Source organism: Gorilla gorilla, chromosome 5 (genome assembly GCF_029281585.2).
Source record: "Gorilla gorilla gorilla isolate KB3781 chromosome 5, NHGRI_mGorGor1-v2.1_pri, whole genome shotgun sequence".
Classification (NCBI taxonomy): Eukaryota; Metazoa; Chordata; class Mammalia; order Primates; family Hominidae; genus Gorilla; species Gorilla gorilla.
Genome location: NC_073229.2, coordinates 59,505,457 through 59,525,305, shown reverse-complemented (window position 1 = coordinate 59,525,305; position 19,849 = coordinate 59,505,457). Strand labels below are relative to the sequence as shown.

The 19,849-nt window shown below is 54.1% G+C and overlaps 1 protein-coding gene across 5 annotated transcripts in view; it reads left to right on the top strand.

Moving 5' to 3' along the window:
• Positions 1 to 868: 868 nt before the first annotated feature.
• TFEB (transcription factor EB) overlaps positions 869 to 19,849 on the top strand; it is a 51,774-nt gene continuing 32,793 nt past the window's right edge. The window contains exons 1-2 of one of the 5 annotated variants that reach the window (XM_063707600.1): positions 2,628 to 2,813; positions 3,710 to 3,828. The gene's annotated coding sequence lies outside the window, so the exon portion shown is untranslated. Of the gene's footprint in view, positions 1,128 to 1,453; positions 1,578 to 2,627; positions 2,814 to 3,513; positions 3,829 to 12,552; positions 13,027 to 19,849 lie in introns of those variants that run through there. The other 4 variants (XM_019030027.4, XM_055389605.2, XM_055389606.2 and 1 more) reach the window with 4 other exon arrangements.

Genomic DNA, 19,849 nt, shown 5'->3' with positions numbered 1-19,849 from the left:
GAAATCGAGCCTATTTGCTCGAACCAACTCAGCAAGGGATCTTGTCCCTTTGGACTTCATCCCTGTCCTCCTCAGGAGCCTCTTAGCAAAAGATCCAGAAACCAGGAGCAACATGGTATGTGGGGAAGGAGGAGAGAGAGGAAGAAAAAGAGGAGGGGAAGGAGAAGAAAAGCAGGGGAGGGGCTGGGGGAGGAGACAAGGAAAAAGGGGCGGGGAAGAGGAGAAAGTAGAGAATGATGCCTCCGCACCCTGTGAACTTCCAACAAGGGAAGGTGACATGAAAGGAGCTCAGACAATTTCTGTCCAGCAACATGACAGCAAGCTCAGGCTGGTGAGTGGGGCGTGAATGTAGAACCCATAATGGGGGCAGGCTGCCTTCTACCGTCATATTTTACCCTGTCCTTCGCCAGGCTCACCCTGGCCTTGCCCCTTATGATCGGGGCAGGGATAAAAGTGCGAGATCCAGGTCCTGCACCCTACTCCTGAAGAGAAGCTGGAATTTGCCACAGGTGGAGTTTCTATGGCAACAGCACACCATCTGAGACCCTCTCTTTCTTAGACTGCGGAAGGACAGCAGGCTGCAGGTTCCTTTTAGGGGGTCGGACAGGCTACAGAATGTATCGTAGTGAGCCCTGGTTTGCGACATTACTGAGAGGAGAAAGAAAACTTGCAAAGAGGTAGAAGTGGATCAGAGGTTCCAAGTCAAGAGCCTCTTTCCCTGTAAGCCTTAGTCCGCTGAGCGGGACTACAAATCCCGGCGTGCCTAGCGGGACTGCAGCGAGAACTACGCTTCCCAGTGGGCGCCGCGGCAGAGCGGCTGGGAGGCGGGGCGGGTGCTGCCCTCTGCCGGGCGCGGAGGGAAGTGTGCGTGGAGTGACAGCCGGAGCCCGGGCGCCGGGCGCGGGGCTCGGTGACAGCGGAGGCGGCGGCCCGGGCGGGACGCAGGGAGCGGCCGCGGCGCCGACGGCGGCGGGAAGGGCGGACGGGGCGGGCCTCCCTGGTGGCACGGGGCCGGAGCAGGCCGGGAGCAGGTGGCGGGCACAGCTTGCGGGCCAGGCACCCGAACTTGGGACAAGTTGCCGGAGCCGCGGGGCGCGGGCGGCGGACAGATTGACCTTCAGAGCGAGGTGAGCGGGACCGGGGAGCGAGAGGCACGAGGAGGGCCCGGGACCCCCGACCCAGGCTCCCTGGCCCCTATCCCGTGGGTCCCGGAGACAGGTGGGCGGGTGGGGGATGCCGGCAGGAGAGGGAAGCAGGACCGTGCGCGCCGCCACCCACCCGCAGTCCATCCGCCCCCGGGCGCCCAGCGCGTGGCCCGAGCGGCGCTGCCCGCCGAGCCGGGAGCCCCCTCGGCCCCTCCCTTCAGGCGCGGGCCGGGGGCGGCTTCTCCGCGACCTTATGTAACCGGGCGGGAGGGGCCGGGCGGGCATGGGCCTTCCCGGCCCGGAGCTGGGAGTCGAAGGGGCGGGAGGCGTGATGGTGAACTCGCAAGAAGTTTGAGGGACGCGCGGGCCCCGCGCCCACTCCCCCTCCACCGGACACGGCTGGGGCCGGCGATGCCGGAGAGGGGGTCGGAGGTAGGGGAGGTGTGCGGGGGCTGAGTCTGGCCAGGCCAGCGGGGGAGTGGGAGGGCCAGAGCGGCGCCACGCCCCGGGGGCTGGGCTGATGGGGGGGCGGGTGGAAGTACCATCTCTCCCTCCCTTCCCGTCCCTTCCTCCAGCTCGGTCTCTTGAAGAAGCCGCCCCTGGCCCCGTCCCCTCGAGTCCCTGGGCAGTCTCCTTCTCCCCGTGGGTTATTCTATGACCCTGGGGAACACCAACCCCGGAGCGCTCCCTCCGTGCGCCCCGTTGTCTGCCTCCCCCCGGGTTCCCAGCTGCCTGCCCGCCCCCCGAGTTTCCCCCTCCCCCCGTCTCGGTCCCCAATCCCGGAAAACACGCCCCCTTCCCCCCGATCCCCCGAGTCCGTGCCGCCCACCCCTGGGCTGTCCCGACCAGCTCTGGCCCAGCGCGTCCGCTCGCCTCCTGGAAGGGAGTGGGCAGATGCCAGCTCGGCCCCCTCCCCGCGCGGGGTTCCGGCTTCACGCACGGCTGCCCCGAGCTGCTCCGGGCTGCGCGAGCAGGTTCGCGCCGCAGCCGCCTGGCGCGCCCCAGCTCCGCGCCCCGGGTGAGGAAGGGAGGGAGCCCGGGGCGGGGCTTGTCTGCGCGAACCCCGCTGGGCCCAGGCCCCCGCCCTCCGCTCTCCGCCAGCCCCTGGCCGCTGCGCCTTCCCCCGAGCCCCCCTCAGCTCCAGCCGTCGTTCTCTCGCCTGTCTGTTCTGGGGACGGTTCAGCGCGGAGCTTCTGCACTCAACTTGAGCGCAGTTTTTGGCTTAGAGCTCGCTGGGGAAGTGCAGGTTAATTACTGCCCAGCTCCCATCCCCTGCCCTCCCCCCATCCCGAGTGAGGGGCTGCTTCATCCCTCAGGGAAAGGGACAAGACGGATGCAGGCCCCCAGTGACACCTCTGGGGTGTGGCCTCAGGCCCCTGCACCCGCCCTGGCCGAGATTCCATTGGCCCAGACCTGGCACTGTTGGGCAGCTGGGGATGAGGTTGGAGACTGGTCTCTGGTTTCCTTCTGGGTGGACAGATGCGGATGCACTCGGTTAGAACGCAGTTCTTGGTGCCACGACTGGGAGACAGTCCTCAGGCCCTCCCCTCAGGGAGCTCACTGTCCGGGGAGGGACAGCCAGCAATAGTTCCTGGCCGGCCAGGAGAGGCAGAGGCAGAGGAAGGGGAAGGGTCGGCTGCCTTGAGGTCCCTGCCTGCTAACCTGACGGTATGCTTTCACCATGCCGGTGACCCCAGCCCCAGGACCACGAGCAACTCGCCTGGCTCCCTTCTCTCCGTCTGCCTCCTGGCCGCGGGGCCCGGAGAGCTGGGAGCCAGAGGGTGTAAATGAAGGGCAGAGCTGTTTGGGTGACTGACTCCATGCTCTGCTTCTCCCCGAGGGAAGCCAATGGTGCTTACCATTTACAAGGCTTGTTACAGCTGCAGGGTTATTTTGTCCTCAACTCAGCTCTGGGAGGCAGAGCCAAATGGGGACCCAGGTATCTTGGTTCCGGGTGCCCTGGAAGGAGTTCAGGGGATAGGGCAGGGGACACCCTAGGTGGGCACTGAATCTAGGGAGAGCCAACTGGGCTTTTACGGGCTAATGGCCTGGTGACTCACAGAGGTGGGCAGGGAGTGGGCCAGGGCAGGCAGGAGCCCTTCCAGGGTCCCACGTGCGCTGTCACAGGCCTCCTCAGCCTGTTTCTGGAAAGCTGAGAAGTAGGTGGAAGGGGACTCCCACCCCTCAAGTCTGGCTGCCCTTTGAGGGTCTAGCTCTTGGCCCTGAGCCCTCCTGGGGCTCTGTTTATGGCTGTAATTGCATCATTAGCCAGAGTTAATAGAGTTACTTAGCACCTGCCCCCACAGGGAGTAGCCCAGCCACCCCCTGGGTTCTGTCTCTTCCTTTTCAAAGTCAACTCGGTTTCTGCAGGCAACAGGGGTTTCCCCAACCACAGCTGTCATGAAAACCAGGTTGGGCCTTTGTCCTGGGGATGGAGGGCAGTCAGCACTTGGGGCCCGGCTTGGGGCTGCCCTGGAGATGACCATGGAAATTGGGTTGGCCTCCTCTGATCGGAGGGCGGGAGTTCAGGGTTCCCAGAGCTGCCAGAAATGTTCACATCCCAGGACGCGGTGAACATATATGCATGTACAGTGTGGATCCTCATCTGAGAGGAGGGAGATGAAAACACACCCACCTCACAGGCTGTTGTGAGGACTAAGGGTGCGGCAGTGCCTGGTACATGGTGAGTACATGATGTTGCTTTCTGGGTTGGTGTGGGGTTTGTGTAATGGTTGTGAGTTTGTGTGTGTGGTTAAAGTGTCTAGGAATGTGGGTAGAGATGAACTGTGCATGTGTGTCTATGAGAGTATAACAATAAAACAAGATTATATTAATAGAATATTCATCTCTTCTTTTATGCTGTACTAGAACAATATTATAATAAGATTGATTATATAATAGTTGCCAACATTTATTGTGTGTTTAGAGTGAGGTGGGAATTACTGTTTGCATTACACTTACTTACTCAGAGAGGTTAAGCAAGTCACTTAAAATCACACAGCCTGGAAGTGACAGGATTGGAATTTTAACCTAGGTCCAATTGACTCCAAAGTCTGTGTTCTCAGTCCCTAAAGAAGACCACTTCTGCAAGGGGTTTCCCAGGAGTTCTCTCTTAAAAGGTGGGGGTGTGGTGGTCTGGGGACCTTCTTTTCTCTATCCAGGGTTTCCTGCTCTAAGCAGATCTTTGGGAGGCCTAGGTGGGAGGATCGCTGGAGCTCAGGAGTTCGAGACCAGCCTGGGCAACATAGCGAGACCTGGACTCAGTTGAAAAAAGAATTTGTATGAAAAAAATAAAAATAAAAAAGCAGGGTGGGAACTTGCTGAGGCCCCTGTCTGAGCACCATACCTGTTTCCTGGCCTTTCTTCTGAGCTGCCAGCATGGGTGACCAAAGGACCTCTGGCTGGAACCTGTCTTGACTGGCCAGGGAAGGAGACTGGTTCAGGCAAGACTTCCTGGGCTTCTTTGGAAGCCCCAGACACCCAGGAAGGGAGGAGGCATCCTTACTGATGGCCTTCTAGGTGCCCGGCTCTGTGCCATGCACTCCACGTCCATTAACGTACAGTGCAGCCCTCAGCAGGCCCTTGTTTAATCAGATGTGCAGAAGAGGCTGTGGGGATCATTGGGTGAGAATGGGACGGCAGTAAAGTCATAAGAGCACTGGACCAGGAGTCGAGAGACCCCACTGTGTCTCTCACTGGCTGTGTGGCTGGGCAGGTCTCTGCTCCGTTCAGCCTCAGTTTCCATATCTGTGAATCTGGATCATCTGTGGGATTCCCTCCAAAGCAAACCTTCTACAAATCTTTGCCAAAGGCACCAGGGAGGAAGAAAAAGGAAGAGAAAGCAAGGGGTGGTGGGGGTGGGTTGTTAGGGGTGTTTGGGAGATGCTGCAGTCCGCAGAATTGAGCTTTAGCTAAAGACTGGTCCTGGTGAAGCAACCAGGAAGTTTTTCTTGGGACAGCCATAGCCACTATATATTGAGCACTGGACCAGTGTCACCGGGTCAGGGGGTTGTTGAGAACGTGGGCTCCGGGGCCAGGCTATGTGGCTTGCACAGCTCTGCCACTTAACACTGTGTGAGCCTCGGCAAGCTGCTTAACCCCACTGTGCCTCAGTTTCCACACCTAAAAAGTGAGGGTTCTTGCAGCACCCACCTACTAGTGCTGTCGTGAGGGCTGAGTATGCCGATATTGATGCACATGTAGTACTTAGAATAGCGCCTAATGAACTGTTATGACTCAGTGAGTTATTTATTTCTCATTCTTAAGTGAGGAAATAGAAGCATGGAGAGCTCTAGGGAAGGAATAAAGACCTATGGGTTGCAAACAGGCCTCCCCATGTGTCTGACGTTCTCTGATGTAATGCTTTACGTGGGGCTTCCCACCACTCTCTGTCCCACCACACCAGCCTCCTCTCCTTGTTGAACAAGACGGTGCAGGGGGCTTGGCAATGCCTGAGGCATCTCTACCACCCCTGCCCTGCCACTTGGGTTTCCCTGGGTAGCATCTGGCCTGGCCACTGACCAGGCACTCCTAGCTGTGGCTGTCCCCTGCTCTCCTATCATCTGTCCCTCCTCCACATTGCACCAGAGATACAGATCCCCTTGGCTGTGGTGTCACTGGGGGGCAGAGATAAAATCGCAGTGATAGGGTAGGATCTGGGACTTATCATGCCCACAGGAAATGCTTTGCTGTGAAGTGGCAAAGCCGTGGGTGAGAGCCAAGAGGAGCAGAGGCAACAGGCAGGGTCATCACCAGCTTTCCTTCCTGGCTCTTAAGTGTGGGCTTAAGGAGGAAAAATGAGGTCTGGACACCCATCTTTTGTCCAGCTTTCTTATGGGGAGAGCCACCTGGCCCCATAAGATCCAGCACCTGCTTGCCAGGCCATGCAGGCCACCTGGTTGGCTCTTATGCATTCAGCGGTGGTCCCAGAGTAAGATGCGGTGCTGTAGGGATTAATCCAGGAATTCCACCAGACTCTCCATCCAGAAACCCATGGCTCATATTCCCTCCTCGTAGCCCTTCCTTGCTCCTTCCCTATAAGCAAATCTTTCCCTCCATCAGGGCACACATTTCAGAGAAACCGGGGCACTGTTCCATCTTACTGCAGCCTGGCTGGGTATTATGATCACCTGCGGAACTCTTAGACAACACCATTGCATCTGAATCTCTTGGGGAGGGGCCTAGGCATCTTTATTTAATTTTTTTTTTTTCTGGGATGATTCCGATGCCCTTTCTCTAGGGCAGTGGTTCTCAAATTTGGGCATGCATGAGAACTCCCTGGAGGAATTGTTTAAACACAGATGCTGGGCCCCTCCCGGTGTTTCTGCAAATTCCATGTGGTCTAGAATTTGAATTTCTGACAAGTCCTCTAGTGATGCTAATGCTGCTGGTCCCCAGAGCACACCTGGAAAACCACTGCCTTCAGGTCCTACCGCTTTGCAGCTACCCAGGTGAGAGCCGTCCTTCTCCTGGGTTCTGTGTCTCTGACTTTGGGCCTGGTAGGCCTGTCCCCTTTTGAAGGCAGGTCGCCAGGGGCATGGACCACTTCTGAGAAAATATGGTGTCCCCTCTACAGTCAGTCCTTCCCATTTCTCCACCTGTCCCCACCTCCCATGAAACTGTCCACTGTTCAGCCTTGCAGCTCTTGGTCCCACTCTCTGGGACAAGTGCTTAAAACTGTGCACTGGTTGATGAAGGCAGGATGAGGCGGACAAACAAGGATGGCGCTAGCTGAGGGGCCTCAGAACATGCGTCAGGGTCTGAAGCTGCTGTGAAGGTGCTTGGAGCTAAAGTAGCATTATTACAATAATTGGGGAGGTGTTCAGAGAGGACCCTCACTTTGTTGAAGGGAGGCTCTTAAAATACTTCCTGTTATTTCACTTTCCCACCCTATGGAGGGCAAGTATTTGATTCCAGTTTGAATCGTAGTTGTTGTTAACAATAAAAATGACACAGACACACACAGAAATAAGCTGTTCCCTTTTCCTTTCCTCTCCCAGACCAGAGATGTAGGGAGGGGAGGGGGAGGGTCCCTGCTGGAGGTAGTGGAGTCTCTGTCATCTTCTAGGTGGTCCTGGGCCTTGAGAGAGTGGATGGTTGGGAGAGCCTGGGGGCTGGCCCCTGGGGGCAGGGGTGTGGAGTTGTTTGTGGAAACTGGAGGGAGTTGGGGTGAAGCCTGGTAGGAGGTGAGAAGAGGAGGCAGGTCCCACAGCCCTGCTGCAGGGGAGGCGAGGCGGGGCCGGGAGTGGGGGCGAGATTGGTGTCTGAGCCCGCCAGTCCTCAGGTGTCTGGGCACAGGGGTTTGGTGTGTTTTGGTCCATGCCGTACCCCTAGCACCTAGAAGAGAGCCTCATATATAGTGGCTGCTCAATAAATCTTTGTGGAATGGATGAGAGAATGGGATTGAGCCCCCATTGTGTGCCCAGAAATGCAGACACCAAAAAAATGCTCTGTCTACCGTCTCTACCCTGCAGGTGCTTCACCAGCTGACACCCAGGGGCGTTGCCCACAGGTCCAGAAGGCGCTGAGCCCTCTGCCTCTGCCCTGTCTCCCTCCCCGCACAGTGATCCAGGCCCAGCCTCCTTCTGGTGTGGGGCTCACAGTCTGTTCCTCCCCACAGAGAGTCTGCCAGCACCTCCCCCAACCCCCCCTCCCCCGAGTTCTACCAGTGGGTCTGTGGGGTGGGGCTCCGGTTTGTTTTCTCCTGTTTGCCAAGGGAAGTCACAGCCTGTCCTTTGCCTTGTTTATAATTGCTTTGAGGACAGCACCTGCCGCGGCCCCCCACAGTCCCTGAGGGGTGCAGAGTGGCCAGGAGGTGACACACTATACTGTCCACCCCCTGCCGCCTCTTGTCCCCTCCCAGCTCTAGCCAGGTGCACTTTCTGCTGCCTTGCCAGGACGGCACTGGCTGGCCTTGCTTTGGGGCTAATTGGAGCCATAGAGCTGGGGGTGTCAGAGGGCAGCTGGTGCTGCCGCCATATTGTCAAGAGGAGGGGATCGAGGCCCAGGGATTCAGCAGCACAAGGCCTTCAGTGTCAACAGGCATGTACTGAGCACATCAGAGGTACCTGGCACTGGGCTGGCCAAGCAGGGCGGGTGGGAACAAGATCACAGCTTCTCCCGCAAGGTGCCGATGTCCTAGCCAGGGAATCTTAGTAACCACAGAGGGCAGAGAGGAGCAGAATGCGAGAAGCTAGTGTAGACTAATGTACTAAACAACATAAGCGCGGTGATACCTGCCCTTTGCCCTGAAGAGCATTCTCCTTGGGCCTCTTGCTGGCACAGAGACCTTGACTCAGTGTGGTTTAGGCCCTCAGCCCTTTCCACCCCCTGGACCCCAGGAAGGGCAACTCTACTGCTCCCTGGGCCCTCTCACCTGGGGGTCACCTCTGCAGGCTCTGTTCTGGACAAGTCCTTCCTTCCAGGAGGACTAGAGGCTGCTGGAGCCTTTGAAAGGAGGCTCTGAGCCACCCACCTGCCACTTGGAAGCTCTGGGGCCAAGGGGAGATGTGGTGCTGGATCAGGGCCGACAGCTCAGGCCTCCTTGGACCTGCCTGTGACTGAGCCTCCATGCTTGGGCCTGGAACCTGGGGGCAGTGCCTCTGTTCCTCCCACCTCCAGAACCTTCTTTTTTGTTTGTTTGCAGACAGGGTCTCTCTGTGTTGCCCAGGCTGGAGTGCAGTGGCACAATCATGGCTCACTATAGCCTCAACCTTCTGGGCTCAAGCAATCCTCTTACCTTAGCTTCCCAAGTAGCTGGGACCAGAGGCACGTGCCACTACACCTGGCTAATTTTAAAAATTTTTGTAGAGATGGGGTCTCACCATGTTGCCCAGGCTGGTCTCAAACTCCTGGGCTCAAGTGATCCACCTGCCTCGGCCTCCCAAAGTGTTAAGATTACAGGCATGAGCCACCTTGCCTGGCCACAAGCCTTTTTTCTCCCCTCCACCCTCCGCCACCCTCTGAGCCTCCATCTAGTTCCACAGCATCTGCAGCCTTGGACTATCTCTCTCTCTCCTGCTCTTTGTCTCCCCTTCTCTCCTTCCTCTTTATTTCCTTCTCTGCCACCTTCCTTCTTTTGATGTGTTCAAAGGATGACCAGGGCCCACCCCACCAGTACCTTTCTCACAGTCAGCCTCCAAGTCCTGCTGTCAGGGGCCCAGAGGAATGGTCCACGGTAGGGTGAGGTGGCTGCGAAGGTGCCCAGCCTGACGCAACCCCCTACCCATGGCCAGGAAGGGGTGTGTGGTGGCTGGGACATCCTGGGCGGGGTGGCGGGTGAAAGAGGCTATGGTAGTCGGCTCCTGTGGGCTGAGGGGCAGCCAGCAGCCTGGGCCAACTGGGGGAAGGGACCCTCCCTAGACAGCCCCAAGCATTATCACTACTCCAGACCTGTGCCTAACTATAGGTTGTCATCCACTTTTTTGGATCTAATTATAGTGTTTTGCAAAACTAGGTATGGGAAGAAAATACTGTATCTATTTACTTATATCTCATTCTTTTCTTTCTTTTAAAATTGTGAAATATAGCATAGTTGCTTAAAAAAGCATAAACATACACATATAATGTAGTAAATAATTATAAAAGTGAACCCCTGGCTGGGTGCGGTGGCTCACGCCTGTAATCCCAGCACTTTGTGAGGCTAAGGCAGGCAGATCACGAGGTCAGGGGTTTGAGACCAGCCTGGCCAACATGGTGAAACCCCGTCTCTACTAAAAATACAAAAATTAGCCAGGTGTTGTGGCACGCACCTGTAATTCCAGCTTGGGAGGCTAAGGCAGGAGAATCGCTTGAATCCGGGAGGTGGAGGTTGCAGTGAGCCAAGATCGTATCAATGCGCTCCAGCCTGGGCGACAGAGCAAGACTCCATCTAAAGAAAAAAAAAAAAAGTGAACCCCTAGGCAACCATCACCCAGGTGAATAAACAACAGAATGTAGCTTGTACGCCAAAATCAACTCATGTGCCCTCCACCCCCAGAGGTAATCACTATCCTGACTGTACGATAATCAGCTCCTTGCCTCTTATATCATGTAACCACCTATGTCTGCATCCCTTAGCTGAGTTTAGTTTTGCCTGACTCTGAATTTAATACAGATGGAATGGCGCTGGACATGTTCTTTTACATCATGCTTTTCCCACCCAACAGTGTATGTGTGAGAGTCACTTATGTTGTGTATAGCCGTAGTCTGTTAATTTTCTTTCTTTTCTTTTTATTATTTATTTATTTTTGAGATGGAGTCTGCTCTGTTGCCCAGGCTGGAGTGCAGTGGCGTGATCTCGGCTCACTGCAACCTCCACCTCCCCAGCTCAAGAGATTCTCCTACCTCGGCCTCCCAAAGTGCCAGGATTGCAGGCGTGAGCCACCGGGCCTGGCCTTTAATGTATATTTCAACTTCAGTAAATATTTTATTAAGTGGTCGTACTACTTTACTCCTTGCTAGTGGCCCATAGAGTTCCTGTTGCTCCTTAGCCTTATCAACACTTGGTCTTGTTAGACAGTTTAATTTCTGCCATGATGGTGAGTGTGTAACATGTCTCATCCTGGTGTATTGCATTTTCATTCTCATTTTTAAAATATATAATTTTGGGGTATGTTTGCTGACATCTATAATATATTCATGCATCGGGGTATATATAAGCAATTTATAAGGAAAGAAGCATATATTGAGAGTGCTCAAAAGTTTTTACTGATAGGAATATATGATCAAAACGGTTGAAAGATCAGGGTAATATTGAATGCCAGGAAGGGGGTTGGCATGTAGCTTGGGAGTTGGAAGGTGATATTGGTCTTGTGGGGAGACCCCCTAAGTGGCAGTGCCTGCTGGGGCTAAGAAGCCTCTTCCCAGAGGGTACTGAACCACAGAGTACCCACCACCCTTCAGGCCCTCTTGCCTAGCACATCTGGTGGGGGAGAGGGGGAGACTCTCAGGCTAGAGCCCTCAGCAGGTGTACCGTTCAATTTGGAATTGGCAGGTGCCCATCTTTTAGGTGCTTCTAGGGCAGTAGTTCTCCACTAGGGGTGATTTTGTCCCCCTAGGGGACATTTGCCAATGTCTGATGATATTGGCCAGGGATACCACTAAACATCTTAAAATGCACAGGACAGCCCCTGTAACTAATTACCTGGCCCTGAGTGTCTGGTGTTGAGGTTGAGAAACTCTGATCTAGGAAAAGAGCCAGGAAACAGATTTGCCATAAACTTGCTGCATGGCCTCGAGGAAGTCACTTAAGTGATTTGAGCCTCAGCTTCCTTGGAATCTGAAAAATGGGTAGCAAGCGTTGCTGCCCTTCCCCTTCATGGGGCTCTTGTCAGGATGGGGGAGATGGTGAATGTACAGGCATTTTGCGGGAGGCGTCCCTGCAAAGGGGCCTTGTGGCTGTTGCGTTCCAGTAGAGCCAGGCCTTTTCAGCACTGGCCCTTCTTCCTTGACTGTGTTCCCTGTCCACCAAGCTGGAGGCATCAGGTGACCGCTGTGAACCTCAGTCCTGGTTCGTGCTGCTGCAGGGGCTGTGAGGCGCTTCCCCCACAGTCCCTGCGGGCCCCAGCCTTTTGATGAGGGCTGCAGAAATGAGGGGTTCTCTGGGAGCCTTGGGGCCCAGGACAAAAACATTTCCAACTTTGTCCTTAGCTGGATGGGAGTCCAAGGTTGTGGGGGTGATAAGAGGTATTTATCATGTTCCTTATCTGAGGCCCCATTGCAGTTCTCGGGCAGCAAGGGGCGGGAGCCAGAGGTCCTCCCTGGGGGCTCTGCACACCCAGGCCTGGCTCCTACTCATCCTTTGTGTCCTTCCAGAATTTGCCAGCCCAGGGAGGCCCAGGGTTGGACCAGAGTCTGGGTCCATCCTCCCTGGGCCTCTCTGGCCTCACTGTTCTGGGCTTCCCTCACACTGCTGGCATCTCCTGCCTTCTCCAGGAGCCACGGCCTGCCTCATCTCCTCTCTGCTGCCCGCTTCCTTCCTGAAACCTGCACTCACGAAAGGGCCCAGTAAACTCATCCACCCTGAGACGCAGACGACCGATAATAGCTTAACCTTTCTTAATACAGGGTATTTGTTTATCAAAGATGGGAATCCCTTGGCCACCAGAAAGAAGCACTAAGTGAAATCTCTGCCCAGTCTCTTTGGCAGGCTGCTAAAAAAGTGCTGGGGGTGCTGAGGAACCATTGAACTTGCATGTGTATCAAGAACAGTTTTTGCACAAGTGAAAAGTGTGCGGTGGTGTGGATCTTCCCAGAGCTGCCCAGGGCTCTGCTTGATCTCAGGCTCCATTTCAAGGTGGGCTGTAGTACGGCCTCGACCTGGGTGTCTGGAGGCCCTGCGAAGGCCCAAGGCCAAGACTGCAGGTGTATGGCCAGTCAGGAAGATGGTGAGCTGTGGGACTTCTGGCTAGAAGGACACATGTCTCTAGGAAGCAGGGCTGGGGTTAGGGTTAGGCCCACCCTGGACCTGGTGGGATTGGGACTCTGGCAAAATTCTTGCTGCTCTGTGTCTCTCCATCTGCCTAGGGCCCTCTGAGGTCAGGCTGGGGTCAGGGCGGCCATGAGAGACCTCCTGTGGGAGGACCGAGGAGCGCTGTGGGCGCCTGGAGCCGGGTGGGTGAGATTGAAGCAGTCTGTGTTGGGTAGGCTGCGGTGTGTGACTGTGCCGTCGGGGCGCAGTTCCCTCTGTGCTGTGAGTAATCCTCGGCCGCATTTGCAGCTCCCAGGGGATTGTGCAACTTCCTCTCGGGCTGAGGTGCAGGGGGCTGGGTGAGAAACAGCAGCCGCCGGGGAAATGAGGAAACTGAGCCCGGCCCTGGGGCTGGGGTGCGGCCCTGGGCTCCGGCCCCTGGAGGAGCTGAGCATTCCAGGGGCCTCCTTCCAGGGGGCTGCCCTCTCGAAGGTATGAGAGCACACGTGTGCATGTGTGTGAGTGTGTGCATGTGTGTGAGCATGTGTGTGAATGTGTGTCCATGTGTGTTAGCCTGTGTGCATCTGTGTGAGTGTATGTGCATGCGTGTGGTGTCTTTGGGGAGGTGGGTGGGTAGGGATGAGGCCCTTCAGGCTGCACTGGCATTGGGATGTCTTTGGGGAGTGTGGGGGTCTCTGAGCATGGCCAAGGCTGGGGTGAGGGAAAGAATGGGGAAGAAGGTGGCCAAGCTCTGGAGTGCAGGTTGGACAGCGTGGGAAATCGGGAGTCAGCCAGAGTTGTGCTTCAGTTTCCTCATCTCTCCAGGCTTATTTCAAGGGTCGAGTGAGAAGGTCATGGGCAAGATGTGCTTAGCATGTCACCGGCCAGGCCACAGTGAATACCCATTTACATTAGGGGCTAGGAGCATATGCTCTACATCCACCTGCTTGAATCCTGGCCCTGTCGTTTTGCAGTTTCATGATGCTGGGAAGTTACCCTCCTCTGCTTCCTCATCTGTAACATGGAGATGACAGTTATAGTGCCCACCTTGTGAGTTCTGAAGAGTAAAATACTTTACTCACATAAAGTGCTCGGAATAGAGCCAGCCTCCCACTAAGTGCCTGCACAGGTTAACACTTCACCAGGACATAGCATGTTTGTGTGCAGATGGCAAAAAACTGCCCAGGGCTCCTGACGATCATTTTTGATGGTGGAAGTTTGAGCTGGAACTGAGATTGATAGTAAGAGCTCATGTTTACCTGGCCTTATTCCATGTCAGGTACTGTGCCCAGTGATTCACCTGTACCAGCCCCTTCACCCTCAGTCACCCCATGAGGGGGATGCTGCTATCATTCCCATTTTGCAGATGGGGACATGTAGGCCCAGGGGCTAGAGTGACTTGCTCCAGGGCAGCTACATCAGTGAGGGAGAATGGCAGAATGGTCCACTCAGCCCACAGGTGGGCCCCTCACCCACACCCCTGCCCCTTTTCTGGGTTCCAATAGAAGTATGGGAGAGGAGGAGGATGGAGGGTCTGCTGGGAGGGGTGTGAGGGCTGGCCTTGCAGCCTGTGGGCTCTGGCCAGGGAGCCCTTTCTTTTCTCTGTGCCATCCCCAGTGAAGTAATCAAAGTAACCCACAGCTATAAAGAGTTAAATTAATATAGGGAATGGAGCCAGGTGCGGTGGCTCACGCCTGTAATCCCAGCACTTTGGGAGGCCGAGGTGGGCGGGTCCCCTGAGGTCAGGAGTTTGAGACCAGCCTGGCCAACATGGTGAAACCCCGTCCCTACTAAAATACAAAAAATTAGCTGGGCGTGGTGGCATGTGCCTGTAATCCCAGCTACTTGGGTGGCTGAAGCAGGAGAATTGCTTGAACCCAGGAGGCGGAGGGGTTCAATGAGCCTAGATTGCACCACTGCACTCCAGCCTGAACGACGGAGGGAGACTCTGCCTTAATAATAATAATATAAGGAATAGTTTATTAGTAGTTGGAGTTGGAAGAGACTTCCTAGGAGAGTGAGCTCCCTGCCAGTGTGTAGTCTTGAGAGAGCAGTTGAAGGCCACTCATCTGTGGGCATGAGGGTGCAGTGGTTCTGAATCTGGCTTCAGATTCACACAGGCCTGGTTTTCAGCTCTGTCTGAGCCAGTTACTGTTTGGCCTCAGGCCTCAGTTTCACCACATTTAAAATGGGGGTGATAGCAGTTCCTATCTCCTAGGGTGATGGTGAGGATGAAATAAGACACCATAGTAAAATGCTTAGCACAGGTCTGGCCTGGAGTAAGTGTCTGACAGATGGATGCCATTATTAGGCACCTGTTGTAGAGAGGGCCACGCGCCAGGCAGATAGTTGGGCTGCACAGATATTTTTGGAGGGAGGTTTTTCAAATTGTGGATCAGGGCCACTAATTGGACCCTAATTCAGCCATGAAATCAGTTTGGTGGGTCTCCATGAATTTTTTTTTAATGAAAAAGAAGAGACTAGAAAATATTCAAGTGTATTGCTCAGTATCAGTAAGCATTGTTGTGTAGAACATGTTTCGTATGTGTGTGTGTTTGTGTGTATGTGTGCCTAGTGTCAAATAAAGTATATTTTTCTGTGAGCCATGGTCCAAAACTTTGGCGCCACTGCATTAGAGATTCTGTCCCTCCTGTGCCATGTTTATAGAGCACCTACTGAATATAAGGCGCAGCAGCAGTGCTATGGCCAGGATGCCTGTCCTCAGCAAACCTCATGGTCTGACTGGAGAATCAGGGCCCAGTTCTTAGCAAGGTGGTTACCAAGACTGTGGGTCAGCAGAGGAGGGAACAGAGTGGTCAGAGAGGGATTCCTGGGTGATGACCCTGTGTCAGGTGGGGACGATGAGAGGGGGTGATGCCTGGGGTGAATGGTTGGCCTGGGTCCTGGGGGCTGCGGCTGGGGGCTGGAGAGCTACCTGGAAAGGTGGGAGGCTGCTGTCAGTGGGAGGCTGCTGTCAGTGGAAGGCTGCAGGGTCAGGCCTGGCAGGAGCTGCCCATGCTCGCTGGAGCAGGGGGTTGGGTGGAGGTTGGGGGCTCAGGATTATTCAAGAACATTACATTTATTGTGTACTTTATTTCCATGATTATTACATTGTAATATATGATGGAATAATTATATATGGGTGAGGGCTGTGCCAGTCTCCCTGGCTGGGGTGGGGTGGGGTAGAGAAGGACTCGGCCTTACTGATGCCCCCTCCCCCAGCTTGCAGGATCTGTAGTCACTATGGGTGAGACCCACGTGGGCCTGGCCTGCAACCTGGCTCTCAGCTTGAGCCCTATCCAGAAGCCAGAAGACTTCCCACTATTTAGATCCCTGCCCTGGCAAGTGCTTGGCCTAGTCAGGACCTCAGTTTCTCCATCTGTAAAGGAGGCACACTGTCTCCTGAGCAGCCAGCCTCCTGGGTGGTGATGCCCATCTTGTGACCTATTGTGGATGAACCGGCTGCAGGAAGTGTGAAGAGCTCTGTGTGGGTTATGATTGTCGTCTTTAAGGCTGGGAGGACTGGGGAAGGTCATGAGGACATCAGCTGCCTGTCTGGAGAGCCCCTGGCCTCCCTACCCTGTGACCTAGGGCAGTGGGAGGAGAAGCCTGTGACCCATGGCAGGCTGGGGATATCCCCAGCTTTGAGTGCAGGCAGCCCAGTAGGGGCCTCAGATGATGAGACCCAGATCTGGCCTAAATCTGGGAACCCCCAACCTCTAAAGCTCCACTCTTCATTGAGTACCCCAGGAGTCCCAGCTTGAGGGGCTGTGGTGGCAGGTGGAGAGGCAGTAACCTAGGACTGATTGGCAGGGGCCAGTTTCCAGGAGGCTGTGGGTGGCTTCCAACCCACTGAGCACAGAGCCCAGAGGCTCAGGCATGAGCTCCCACAGTAGAATGTGGTGTTTAATGACAGGTCACATATATTGGCACTCCTGTGTGCCAGCGCTGTGCTAAGCACTTTTATATATTTGCAAACTTTATACAACAACCGAATGCAGGTCTTTTTATTATCCCATTTTACAGGGATAATAAAATGGGCCTCAGGAAGCTGAGGCCCAGAGAGGTTAAATCTCTCACCCAAGGTTACCTAGCTAGTAAATGGGAGAGCTGGCCTGAGGGCCTGAGTTCTGGATTCGGGATACTAGAGTTCAAATCTGGGTAGTGCCACTTTCTAGCTGTGGGTCCTCAAACAGTGACTGAATCTCTCTGACCATTGGTTTCTTCCTCTGTGCCTTCCTCAAAGGGTTGTTGTGAGAGCTATGTGAGATAAAGACTGAGAAGTACATAGTACACAATAAGGGCCGAATAAATGGGACCTGCTGCATGACCTGCATGCCAGTAACTGCCGTGTGACCCTGGGCCGGGTGTCTGGCCTCCTAGGTCTCAGTCTCCTCAGTTGTGTGACACAGGGCACTGACCCCTTCCTTGCTCCTCTCAGTAGGGTTGTTGAGGATGTTGGATGGGTCCTGAAGGAGACCTTCAGTGAAATAGAAGTGGTAGACCAGCGGTCCCCAACCTTTTTGGCACCAGGGACTGGTTTCGTGGAAGACAGTTTTTCCATGGATGGATGGCAGGGGAGGGTTTCAGGATCATTCAAGAGCATTACATTTATTGTGTACTTTATTTCTATTATTATTACATTGTAATATATGATGAAATAATTATACAACTCACCATAATGTACAATTGGTGGGAGCCCTGAGCTTGTTTTCCTGCCACTAGACGGTCCCATCTGGGGGTGATGGGAGACAGTGACAGGTCATCAGGCATTAGATTCTCCTAAGGAGCATGCAGCCTAGATCCCTCACATGCACAATGCACAATAGGGTTTGCACTCCTATGAGAATCCAGTGCCACTGCTGATCTGACAGGAGGTGGAACTCAGGTGGTAATATGAGCAATGGGGAGTGGCTGCAAATATAGATGAAGCTTCGCTCACCTGCCTGCCTGCCCACCACTCACTGCCTGCTGTGTGGTCTGGTTCCTAACCGGCCATGGATTAGTATGGGTCTATGGCCTGGGGATTGGGGACCCCTGTGCTAGACTACTTGAATCTCCAGAGCTGTCAGGAATTCTTTAGGGTTTGCAGCTAACCGCAGGTCCCAATGGATTGTGTTTGGGCCTGCTTCAGGCTTTCATGTTTCCTGTTGGCCCCTGCAGGCATTTGAGTTGGTGGCTCCAAATCTATTCCAGGGTTTCCCAAGATGTTTCTGTGGAAAGGTTTAGAGGTCAAGCAGGCACAGGAGACTGTAAGTCAAAGAAAAAAAAAAAGAAAAATAGGGGTTGGGGGAATGGGGAGATGATAGTCAAAGGGTACAAAACCTCAAACAGGGGGAATAAGTTTTTTCCTTGAGATATATTGTATGGCATGGTGAATATAGTAAATAGTAATTATTGTATATTTCAAAATCATTTAAGAGTTAATTTTAAATGTTCTAGCCTGGGTGTGGTGGCTCATGCTTGTAATACCAACACTTTGGGAGACTGAGGTGGGAGACTTGCTTGAGCCTAGGAGTTCAAGACCAGCCTGGGCAACATGGTGAAACCTGTTACTACAAACAAAAAAATACAAAAATTAGCCGGGTATGATGATGCATGCCTGTAGTCCCAGCTATGGGAGAGGCTGAGGTGGGACGATCAATTGAACCTGGGAGGTTGAGGCTGCAGTGAGCTGTGATCATTCCACTGCACTCTAGCCTGGGTGACAGAGCGAGACCCTGTCTCCAAAAACAAACAAACAAACAAACAAACAAAATAAAACAACAAAAAAAACCCCCAAAATTCAAATGTTCTTACCACCCAAAATGACAAGTATTTGAGGTGATGTATATGTTAATTAACTTGATTTAATTATTCCACATGGTGCTCATAAATCATAGCATCACCTTGTACTCCATAAATATATACAACTGCACAAAACCCCAGATGGTTTTCTTTGCTGTAGGGCTTGTCAGAGCCTGTGATATGCTAATTTTTGTTGTACATCTCCAATATGTGGTCACGATATATACTCTAGGGTATCTCAAAGGCCTGGTGTTTAAAGCCCCATTTTCCAGATAGAGAAACTAAGACCTGGAATGAAACTTAGGAAGGGATTTTTCCAGGTTGTGCAGTTACCTGTTACAGAGCTAGGGCCAGACTCCTTGCTCCTGACTCCATGGCCAGTGCTCTGCCCAGGATACCTCTTCCTCTTCCTTCTTCCTTTGTCCTCAGAGAAGTGTTGTGTGTGCTGCTGTTTCCTCCTGAGAGCTCCTTACCTTTTTCTGGCCCCCTCCTGCTGGCTCCCAGCATTAGAGGGTGTCTGTTTCCTTCTGGGCATTGCTATGAGATGGAGCTATGCCTAGTTTATGGCTGCTGGGAGATCCTTCTCAGACTAATAGATGGCAATAAGGCTTCATCCCAGCTGCAGGGCCCCTAGCAAGTTAATTCCATTTCCTGAGCCTCATTCTCCTCAATTGTGTAATGAAACTCATCATCTTGTCTGTCTTCTGGAGTTTTTGAGAAGTTCAGCTCTGATATCATACATGAACGTGCTCTACTAATTTTCAATCCATTTGCAGATATCCATGAGTCTGACAGTTCTTATAATTTCTGGGGGCAGTGAGGACATGGGAAAAGGAGACCCTGGCTGTGGGAGCTAGCATGGTTGGGGCCCTAAAGTTCTGATCCCCTCCCCCGGCCACAGTTGGTGTCTGCTTTTCAGTGTACTGCTGCCTCTCTCTGCTCTCAGTTCCCCTGAACATGTCTGAAGTGGGCCGGTCTAGCTGACTCGAGGGACCCATGTCACAGGTGAGACATGAAATGAAGCACGATTTTCGAGCTGGGGGGCCCTATTTTCCTAGTTTCCTGCTGGGAGTTGGTGTTAGAGTGGGGAACAACTCAAGTGACTTGGTGCCTCAATACATACAGCTCTGCCTGGAGCAGGGAGTTCCCACCAGCTTCTGCCCAGTCCTTTGATGCCCCCACCCTTCATGGAGGGTGGCCGGTCACCTGGCTTGTGATGTGGGGTGCACGCGGGCATGCCGATGCCTCCATCAACACAGCAGTTAGGGTCGAAATGCTCCAGGTCCTCTGCTAGCTGTGGGGGACTCTGAGTGATGGGCCAGGGGGTAGGCCAGGCTGGGTTGTGAGGTGGGAGGAGGTGGTGGCTCCCTGTCAGAGAGTGTCCTCTCCTGGAGGGCTGTTTGCCCAAGTTATTCTTAGCACAGACTCATTATAGAGTCTATTTTTAGCCCTGTTTCTAAGTGTTGCCAACATCTGGTGCAGCCAGCACTAAAGGGGGTGGGGGTGGCAGGGGCTACTCCTTTGGACA